This window comes from Podarcis tiliguerta (assembly GCF_965153285.1).
Source record: "Podarcis tiliguerta genome assembly, chromosome: 6".
In the NCBI taxonomy this organism is placed as follows: Eukaryota; Metazoa; Chordata; class Lepidosauria; order Squamata; family Lacertidae; genus Podarcis; species Podarcis tiliguerta.
The window spans coordinates 13,179,478-13,190,090 of record NC_139539.1 but is presented as its reverse complement, the minus strand read 5'-3'; the positions used below and the strand labels follow the sequence as shown (position 1 = coordinate 13,190,090).

Sequence of the window (10,613 nt, the reverse complement as noted above, 5' to 3'; positions counted from 1 at the left end):
GAGGTCTTTCGGTTCTCTGTGGGCTACATGGTCCCAGATGCTGAGAACTCTTGCTCCCCCCCCCCCCATAGCGTAGCCCCGTGCACGTCTGCATATGAGTGCAACCTGTTGTGTTCACTGGGCTCTTACTCCCAGATATGTCCCCACCGGGATATGAATCATCTTTCGAGCAGATGGAAAGCTCTTTAATCTGAGCAGGCTGAAAGTAAAGAGTAAGGTAACTTCTGTCAAAGAGCTTCAGTATGCAGATGACAACTTAGTGTGTTCCCACACAGAGGATGACCTCCAAATCATCCTAAATGCCTTTGCAGAAGCTTACAAAAAGCTTGGCCTATCGCCCAACATCCAAAAAACCCAAAGTGCTGCGCCAACAAACACAAAACAACCCCTCTGCAGTGCCACAAATCCAACTCAATGGTGTAATGTTGGCAAGTGCCAATTACTTTGCCTACCTTGGCAGTTATCTTTCCACAATGCTGAAATCCAGCATTGTCTGAGCTCTGCAAGTGCAGCTTTCTCCTGATTGAAGTGCAGAGTGTTTGAGGACTGGGACATTCGCAGGAAAACCAAAATGCTTGTTTACAAAGCTATTGTATTGCAGTGGTACCTTTGGGTACAAACTTAATTCGTTCTGGAGGTCTGTTCTTAAGCTATAACCATTCTTAACCTGAGGCGCTCTTTCACTAGTGGGGTCTCCCGCTGCAGAGGCGTGCGATTCCCATTCGCATCCTGGGGCAAAGTTTGCAACCAGGAGCAGCTACCTCCGGGTTAGCGGAGTTTGTAACCCAAAGCGTTCATAACCAGAAACGTTCATAATCAGAGGTACAACTGTACCAACTTTACTGCATGCTTGTGAAACACGGACCACTTATAAATGCCATCTCCAATTCCTCGAAAGATTCCATCAGCGGTTTCTCTGAAAAATTTTACACATCACTTGGGAAGACAGGCAAACTAATGCCAGTGTACTGGAAGAAGCAGAGATTGCCAGTGTTGAAGCAATGATTCTGAACTGGTCATGTTCGGTTTCCTGATTATCGTCTTCCAAAGCACCTACTCTATTCCGAACTTAAAAATGGAAAGTGTAATGCTGGTGGTCAACAAAAGAGGTTTAAAGACTCTCTCAAGGCAAATCTAAAAAAAGGTAGGATAAAAACCAACAATTAGAAAACATTGGCCTGCATGTGCTCCAGCTGGGGAACAGCCATTACCAAAGGCAGGGGTAGTAAACCTTTTTATACCTACCACCCACTAATGCATCTTTCTTGATGGTAAAATTTCCTTACTGCCCACCAGTGCTCAATGGAAGGAGGGTTCCACTTGTGCCATAGAACCCCCTACCGGCCGCCTAGAATCCTGAAATGCTGACTAGTGGGCGGTAGGGACCAGGTTGATAACCCCTGACCAAAGGTGTCATGGGCTTTGAAGACCCTCAAACTCAGGAGGAAAGGGAGAAAAGTGCTAAGAGGAAGGCACTTTTGACAAACCCTCATCATGATCAACTCCCACCTGGAAACCTATGTCCCCACTGTGGGAGGACAAGTGGACCCAGAATTGACCTCCACAGTCATCTACGGACACACCGTTAAGACCATGTTCATGGAAGACAATCTTACTCAGCTATGAGTGATCACCAAAGAAGAGAAGAAGACTCCCAGGTAAGTGTGCGTAGGTTTGCGATAGGTAACCGATGCTGTGATAGACAAGAAGCACCCGCAAAGACTGCAGTGGTGTGGCAGGTTCTGCTCTCTGTATCTTCTTCTTTTAGGTGGTTGGAAAAAGCTGCTTTTAAATTTTATACACACACACACGAATATTGCCATTATATTGTTTTAATGTGTGCAACTTTCTTCCTTTAAAAAACAAACAAAAACCTTTGGTAATCCACTTTAATTATTATAACAACAAAAGGCAGGCTACAGATAATAAACTTGTTGAATAGTGGGTAGACATGGCAGACAACACAGCGATTTCTCCAAAGCAGCTCTTTATTTTGTAAGCTGGAACAGAACTGAACAGCAAACAGCTCAGCCGGCCTGCTTTTATAGGCAGCTGGCTGTCAACATTGTAGCAACAGCAACCCAGGGTTTCCCGCCTAAAATAACTGACGTGGACCTGAGTGAAAACTATCTACAGTATCCCCCTGCTGGCCCAGGGTGAGAACTTCAGTATATAACACCCTTCCCCACCGAGATAAGGCGTTAGTTACAATCGTAATGGTTTCCTTATATACAGCACTACACGTAATGGTTCAATTAGGCACAAAAAGCATATCGGTTACATTTCCCATACTTAGACCAACAGTGATACATGTCCAACAACATAGTCCTTTAAATAAGTTGGGCACTTGGAAACTCTGCCAGACCGCCGGTGACTGGTAGCCAAGTCCGTTGATGTTTCTTTCCCCCTCCATTTTATTTATCTGGGCATACATTAGTCTCAATATTTTTTCCAACACGTTGTAAGAGCTCAACCCTAAAGCATTTAAGATCAGTCAATTTACGCACCTAGAGGTATCAGAGTGAATCAGTGCCAGACGGCAGTAGAACCTTTTATGAATTTTCCCAGCATTCTGCCTCTCTGAGTAGAAGAATGACATGATTATTAACCTTCCTCATTCAGAATACAAATTCAGCATGAATGTGTGCTTCATTTTCATTAAACAAGTTTATATTCTGCATTTCAAGGAGATAAAAAAAATATATACAGGGTTCTTCCCTTCACTCCATTTTATCCACAGAACCGTGTAAGTTTGAATGATAGTGACTTCCCTAATATGAGTTTCATGGCTGAGTGGGGATTTGAACCTGAGTCTTGGTTCCCTACTTTAACCACTACACCTCCTCTCATTTATTTACTCTCTATTTCACCCAGGACAAGCTATCATTTTTAAACTGATTTGATTGATTATATTTCTATGCCACTTTTCATTCACATACATAAAAAAGCAGCTTACAAACAAAAAAACTATATAATAGGACATCACAAATGCAACATAAATCATATAAATAATTGATAAATCATAAGTGAAACAATTACAAATCATCAGTAAAACAATTACAATCTATAAAACACTATTTACAAAACAACTAAATAAATAAGCTAAACATCACAATTATAACAAAAGTCATAGGATTCACAATTAGCTACAGGGGAGCCTTGAGACTTATCTAAATCCCAGACAGAAAAACTGATTTAATACTTCTTAGGAAGTAGTCCCAGCGGAGCAAGCCAATATACGGTTAGTGTCCTGCTTTCAACAGTTGCCAAGCAGTTGCTTTTGGAAAGCCTTTCCCCAACTCAGTGCCATCCAGATGTTTTGAACTACAACTTCCAGAAGCTACAGGCACTGTAGCTGATGCTTAGGAGCGATGTAGAGAGCATCAGGTTTGCTCAGAAGCAGGGTGGGAAGGCAGTAACCATAGCTGTCAACCTTCCCTTTTTTGGCAGGAAATTCCCTTATTCCAGCGCTGTTTCCCGCTGCTATCCCGGATTGTTAGATATCCCGTAGACTGTCCCCGGGACAGGTGAGGCTGCTGATCCCTTATTTTCAAGGCTGCCGATCATAGCTGTCAACTGTCCCTTATTTGGTGGGAAAGTCCCTTATCCCAGCGCTGTGTCCCGCTGCTGTCCCTTATTGATGATGTCCCTTAAATTTCCCGGGTTGCAAAGGAAGCAGCTCCTCTCCCTCCCTCCCTGCCGGCCAGGGAGGAGGGAGGCTCCAACTGTGTTGCTTGGCTGCGTTGCTCACCCAATAAGGAGTCTAAGAACGACTGGGGAGTGAAGTTTGCATGCCTTGTGCCAATCAAATCGGCTGTGTTGCCTGGGGACTCGCCTTTGCTCAGCACTTTCCCGCGGAGAGGTGACGGTGGTTTCTCTTGCTGCATCCCCTTTGCCGGGTTGCTGCGCTGTGGGAACCACCGCTTGAGCCTTCGTTTGGCTGCTGAATGGGTTTTCTGCCTTTGGCTTGGAGGGGCTCAGAAGTTGAACATACCTGTGTTCGGAAAATCCCTTATTTTGGCTGCTGGTCCCTTATTTTCAAATCTGTAAGTTGACAGCTATGCTGCTGATCCCATATTTTCAAATCTGAAAGTTGACAGCTATGGCAGTAACATGTCCTTGCAGTGCCCGCCCTACAGCAGCCTAATGTTCAGTGCCTCTGGCCATGGGTATTGCAGCTGGGGGCCACAGCAAATTGATTTGTCTGATCTACATATAAAGCCATCTTTGCATCTTGTGGCCATGGACTTGATCAATCAATTCCCAAATAGTGCAAGGCTTGAAAAAGGAGAATATCCAAATAAAGCTTGTCATGTGTGTCAGAATTCCATAAAATTTCAAAGAAGGAGCAAAGTTCATTCTCTTGCAGCAAAAAAGAAAAATGAAACATCTTAAATGAAACATCTTAAAGACTACAGTAGGTAAAGGGAAACTTAAAGGAGCCCTGGATGGTTAAGTTTAGTCAAATGTGACTATGGGGTTGCGGCGCTCATCTCGCTTTCAGGCTGAGGGAGCCGGTGTTTGTCCACAGGCAGCTTTCCAAGTCATGTGGCCAGCATGACTAAACTGCTTCTGGCACAACGGAACATGTTGACAGAAGCCAGAGCACATGGAAACGCTGTTTACCTTCCTGCCACAGCAGTACCTGTTTATCTACTTGCACGGGTGTGCTTTTGAACTGCTAGGTTAGCAGGAGCTGGGACAGAGCAACGGGAGCTCACCCAGTCATGTGGATTCGAACCGCCAACCTTCTGATCAGCAAGCCCAAGAGGCTCAGTGGTTAGACCACAGCGCCACCCGCATGAGTTTGACCAATCTGTGGGAGGCAGTGGAAGACAGGAGTGCCTGGCATGCTCTGGTCCATGGGGTCACGAAGAGTTGGACACGACTAAACGACTAAACAACAACAACAAACTTGAAACAGTAACAACTCACAACTAGCTAACCAATCAGGAGCGGCAGTTTTCAATCCTTCATTTACATACTGGTGGCCCTGAGTGAGAACTGCCACCAATCTTAATACATAACAGAAACATAAAAAGAAGAGTGAAGGGCTGGTGCTGCTGTGCCGGGCAGGGACTGGGCACAGAGGCTGCTCTTCAGCCACTGTGCCTGTCTGGCAGTGGCAAGAAATGGGTTAGCACACCCTGCCCCTGCTTGGGGGGCGGGGCACAGACACCTGCCCTGGGCACCACCCGACAGCCCTATGCCCCTGCCTAGCAGAACTTTAGCATGTCTGGGACCTGGGAAGCAACAATCAGCTGCCTGTCCAAAGAACCTGTCTACAGCATCTCTCAGCACTACGCAGATTCCGGCCTTGGCAAGACTAGAAGACAGAAATAGGCTCTTTTATGGCATCTAGTCTGATACTCAGCAGCTTGGTTGGCCCTCCACTACACATTTTTAAGCCAGAATATTATAAAACTATCTGGGCAAGGAACACTGTCATGCTGACTACACTTCTTGCCCTGCCTTTGCAGTGAAAAAGTGCGCACAATTACACAATGAAGATATCTGGATACTTTTTATTTTATTTTTTGAAGGTATGTTATATATCCAAAATGAAACCAGATTTATTAATAAGTTTAACTACATTTATAGTAACTCTTATTTTCCTGGCAGTGACTGATAGGTGACTGCATTTCAATTTGGGGAATGCAATAATAGGCTTTTGAGGGGTAATCATGTTACTTAGCTGTAGCAAAAATACACCCCCCCCCCATTGTTGGGAAAACCCAGGTTTAAAAACAATATACACACTGTTTCTGACAACCTTAAGGTCAGGAGCAGGTTTCTGATTCTTCCAGTTCTTTTCGCTACACAAAAGAATAAATGGACACAGTAAAAGAACGTTTCAGCTATCAGAACATATTGTCACTGACCTTAATGTGGTCAGTGAAGGAACTTCAAAGAGAAACTCCAGCATGAAACTGCTGAATTACACCTTACCCAGATGTTTAGTTAGATGTGTTTGGGTATAAATAGAGACAATGGTTAGCAGTCCCACTGCAAATGCTGATTTACTCAGCAAGGCTATGATGTACTGCTGACCTGAAGAGTCAGTGTACTTACTTTGCATACATTTAAACTCTTAATCGAATTGTTAATGTCTGTACTTTTTGTTTTTCACTGTCATTTGTCTCCAGCCTCTACACGTTATCTTTCTTTGTACCCATGGGTTAATAAGGATTATACTTTATGATTCTGAAAAAGTGGACTCTAGTCAACAAGGGGTTATGACATGGTAACTATGTTAGTGTTCTTTTTAGCTAGGTTGTACACTCAGAATAGACCCACTGAAATTAAGCAACCTAGGTTAGTCATGTCCGTTAATTTCAGTGAGTCTACTCTGAGTGGAATTGACGTTGGATACACAATTCTTAGTCTATAATAATAATAATAATAATAATAATAATAATAATAATTTATTTGTACCCTGCCCATCTGGCTGGGTTTCCCCAGCCACTCTGGGCGGCTTCCAACAAAGATTAAAAATACATTAAAATGTCACACATTAAAAACTTCCCTGAGCAGGGCTGCCTTCAGATGTCTTCTAAATGTCAGGTGTTGTTTATCTCTTTGACATTGGGTGGGAGGGCGTTCCACAGGGCGGGCGCCACTACCAAGAGGGTCCTCTGCCTGGTTCCCTGTAGCTTTGCTTTTCACAGTGAGGGAACTGCCAGAAGGCCTTCGGCGCTGGACCTCAGTGTCTGGGCAGAACGATGGGGGTGGAGATGCTCCTTCAGATATACTGGGCTGAGGCCTTTTAGGGCTTTAAAGGTCAGAAGACTCTTTGTTGCCACAAGATGCCACAAGACTCTTGTTTCTTTAAATTAAAGGTTCTTAATTTGTGTGCTTGAAAATATGGGAAATAAGCAACAGACTTAAATGACCCTGGTCAATTTGAAATTAAAACACCCAGATTCCCCCCCCCCCAATCCTTTTACTTAAAGTCCAGAGTATGAGGCGCCCTCACGGAGACCCCTTACATCCTCTTCAGATCAGAGAAATTAAAATTTAGTGTATGTACTCACCTCCTCTCAATTTGTAAAGAAATTATTTGTAGCATTGATGATAGAAAGCAGGGTGTGTTATTCTGACTTGTCGACACGTCCTAGCTTATGAAAGAGTTTGCATAAGCATGTTTGATTGAATTGTATAAACTTGTTGGCTCGGAAAGTGAGCGAGGAATTCAAACTGGACAGAGTAAACACAGTTAGGAAAGAAAGCAGCAGAAAAAGAAAAATAGAAGAGGTTTTACCTAGGGAAATAGCATGACGCTTAAGGGAGTAAAGGAAAAAAGTTGGCGAGCTTTAGCCTGATTGAAGAAACCTGAGTGAAAGGCTAATGATCATTATATTTGCATGTCTGATATGAAGAGCATAAAACTCAGATCTTTTGCTTTTATTCGTACCAGATGTGAACTGTGGCGTCATGGGTCAGAAAAAGTGGAACTTGAGGAACTATCCATAATTAGCACCATACCTGAGGGGACTTGCAAGTCCTATACTGCAAGAAGAGTCCACATCCTGTCAGAACCGATGCTCCCTTGACCCCACAAAGCTGGCAAATGGTATGGAAATCAGAGCAGGAGAAACACAGAATGGTTAAGGAGAGGAATGGCTTAGTAAGAAAGATTAAAATAACCTATATTCTGAATTCAATTACGAGTCGTGGGTGGGTGTACTTCGTGAAATTCAGTGAAGCAGCCCGAGCTTAAATAGTAAGGAAATTTACAAGGCAGCAATTACTTGGCAACGCATTCTAAGGGCTTGAGATAATGTTATGTTACAGGCACCGAGAAAGGACGTATAACATTTGAGTCCTTTTGGGAAAGGGATGCAAAACACAGGGGGGAAGAAGAAGAAGAGTTTGGATTTGATATCCCGCTTTATCACTACCCGAAGGAGTCTCAAAGTGGCTAACATTCTCCTTTCCCTTCCTCCCCCACAACAAACACTCTGTGAGGTGAGTGGGGCTGAGAGACTTCAGAGAAGTGTGACTGGCCCAAGGTCACCCAGCAGCTGCATGTGGAGGAGCGGAGACGCGAACCCGGTTCCCCAGATTACGAGTCCACCGCTCTTAACCACTACACCACAGTCACACTGGAACTGGAAGCATTTGCAGATGAGTCTGGTGTTACAAGTTTGAGGGCACTAGGCATTTCTAAATTACTGGATTCAGTAAGTGTTAGAATTTAATGAAAGTCTGGCTAACAAGTGTTAAAAGCTAATTAAGCCACACTAGCTTCCTCTTGAGGTGATAAGCCCCAGATGATGGGCCATTAAAAGAACAAAGCATCAAAGCACTCTGCAGACGGATAGGCCCCTCTCTCAAAGCCAGAGAGTAGAGAGTTAGGAGCAATGTGAATTAGAAGCTTAGTGATGGCACCGGGGGGGGGGGGGAGCAATATGAAAAGCTAGAGAGACAGAGCAACAGTTGATCTCGGTTTGAACCCAAGGCTGCAACTATGGGAGAAATGACCCCTTTGGGGTGTTAATGCCATGAACCCCTCAATCGCAAGGTCAGGTTGTATATATGTGTAAATAAACTATATATCATAAAGATACCGTAGTCTCTGCTGTGCTTGATCGTTCCAAAAGGAAACACAGAACTTGCGTGAGCTCCTGGGGCTCCCGGAATCTTGCAGCGCTTGGAGAGTGGGGGGGGGGGGCATCCAACACTATCTATGACAACAGATACACACAGTGGTGGGTGCGTCCCACTGCCTAGGGGCCAACCAGGAAGCGAGATTTGTAGGACATGATTTTGCCAGCAGACAACACACGTGAGAGTAGAGGATGGGGCGCCAAGTCAGATAATGCGTTTAGCATTTATAGAGCACTTTTTGAAAGGCAAAAAAACTCCAACAACTCTCATAAGCAGTTGGTCCCTTACCTTTCCTGCCCCGACCTGGCCACAGTGATCCATGCGACGGTCACCTCCAGGCTTGATTACTGTAATTCGCTCTATGTGGGGCTGCCCTTGAAGCTGTCTTAGAAACTGCAGCAGGTGCAGAATGCTGCAGCGAGGCTCCTCACGGAGTCTCTGCCATGGGAGCATATTCACCCAGTGCTTTTCCAGCTGCACTGGCTCCTGGTGGAGTACAGGGTCAGGTTTAAGGTGCTGGTTTTGACCTTTAAAGCCCTTCACGGCCTACGACCCTCGTACCTACGGGACCGCCTCTCCTGGTATGCCCCATGGAGGACCTTAAGGTCCATAAATAGCAACACCCTAGAGGTCCCGGGCCCTAAGGAAGTTAGATTAGCCTCAACCAGAGCCAGGGCTTTTTCAACACTGGCTCCGACCTGGTGGAACACTCTGTCTCATGAGACCAGGGCCTTGCAGGATCTGATTTCTTTCTGCAGGGCCTGTAAGACAGAGTTGTTCCGCCTGGCCTTTCACTTGGAGTCAATTTGATTCCCCCCCCCCTCTTTCTTTTTCCTTTCTCCTCCTGTAATGAGGCTGCATTTTAATTGTTTTAATGTTGTATTTTAATGTTGTTTTTAAGTTGTATTCATTCAACTCGTTTTTATTATTGGTTGTTAGCCGCCCTGAGCCCGACCTTGGCTGGGGAGGGCGGGGTATAAATAATAATAATAATAATAATAATAATAATAATAATTATAACCATGTTTGCAGATCACGGTTAAACTGTAACTCCTGCTTTTGCTCCACCCTGTTTACACTGGGAAGAAACAAGCCTCAACCTCTGCCTTAGTGTTATGTCTTGGACCAGGAGTTGCGGTTTGTTTCTCTCCAAGCAAACCACACTGATAAAGCCAATGGCTTATTAGTTGTAATTTGTCTGGACAAAACAATCCACAATCCCTAGTTTGGATGCTATCATCGAGCCTCCATGCGTTAGCGGGCAGGAGCAAAACAGCCCAGATGATCACTTTCTCAGTGAACTGTAAACTGCTTTGCTGTTAATAACTCTATTCCGAACTTAAAAATGGAAAGCATAATGCTGGTGGTCAACAAAAGAGGTTTAAAGACTGTCTCAAGGCAAATCTAAAAAAATGTAGTATAAACACCAACAACTGGGAAACACTGGTCTGCGAGCACTCCAGTTGGAGAACAGCCTTTACCAAAGGTGTCATTGGCTTTGAAGACATTCAAACTCAAGATGCAAGGGAGAAACGTGCTAAGAGGAAGGCACGCTTGGCAAATCCACACTGTGATCAACTCCCGCCTGGAAACCAACGTCCCCACTGTGGAAGGATGTGTGGGTCCCAAATTGGCCTCCACAGTCACTTACGGACTCATTGTTAAAACCATGTTTATGGAAGACAAACCTACTCGGCTATGAGTGATCGCCAAAGAAGAAAGAAGAAGCTTTGCTGTGACATGTGGAATAAGCCATTCTTTCAGTAATCCACTATTCTTTAAATCAGATACTTCTCAACTCAACACAGCCAAGTTTTCTCAGGCGTCCACTCCTACTGTGGTCCATGGGCTTACTCCCAAGTAAAGTGTGCACAGAAGGTTACAGCTACAGCTGTGTCACTTGCAGCTCTACTAACCTATATCAGTTCTCCAGAAAAGGATTCTGCACCCCAAGATGCTTCTTTCTCAATGTGCAGATCTCTCTAAACTGCTATTCTGCCAAA

At 44.5% G+C, this 10,613-nt stretch overlaps 1 long non-coding RNA gene across 1 annotated transcript in view; it reads right to left on the bottom strand.

Annotated features, from left to right (window-relative positions):
• LOC310680755 overlaps positions 1 to 10,613 on the bottom strand; it is a 90,453-nt gene that overhangs the window by 65,426 nt on the left and 14,414 nt on the right. The window lies entirely within an intron of this gene.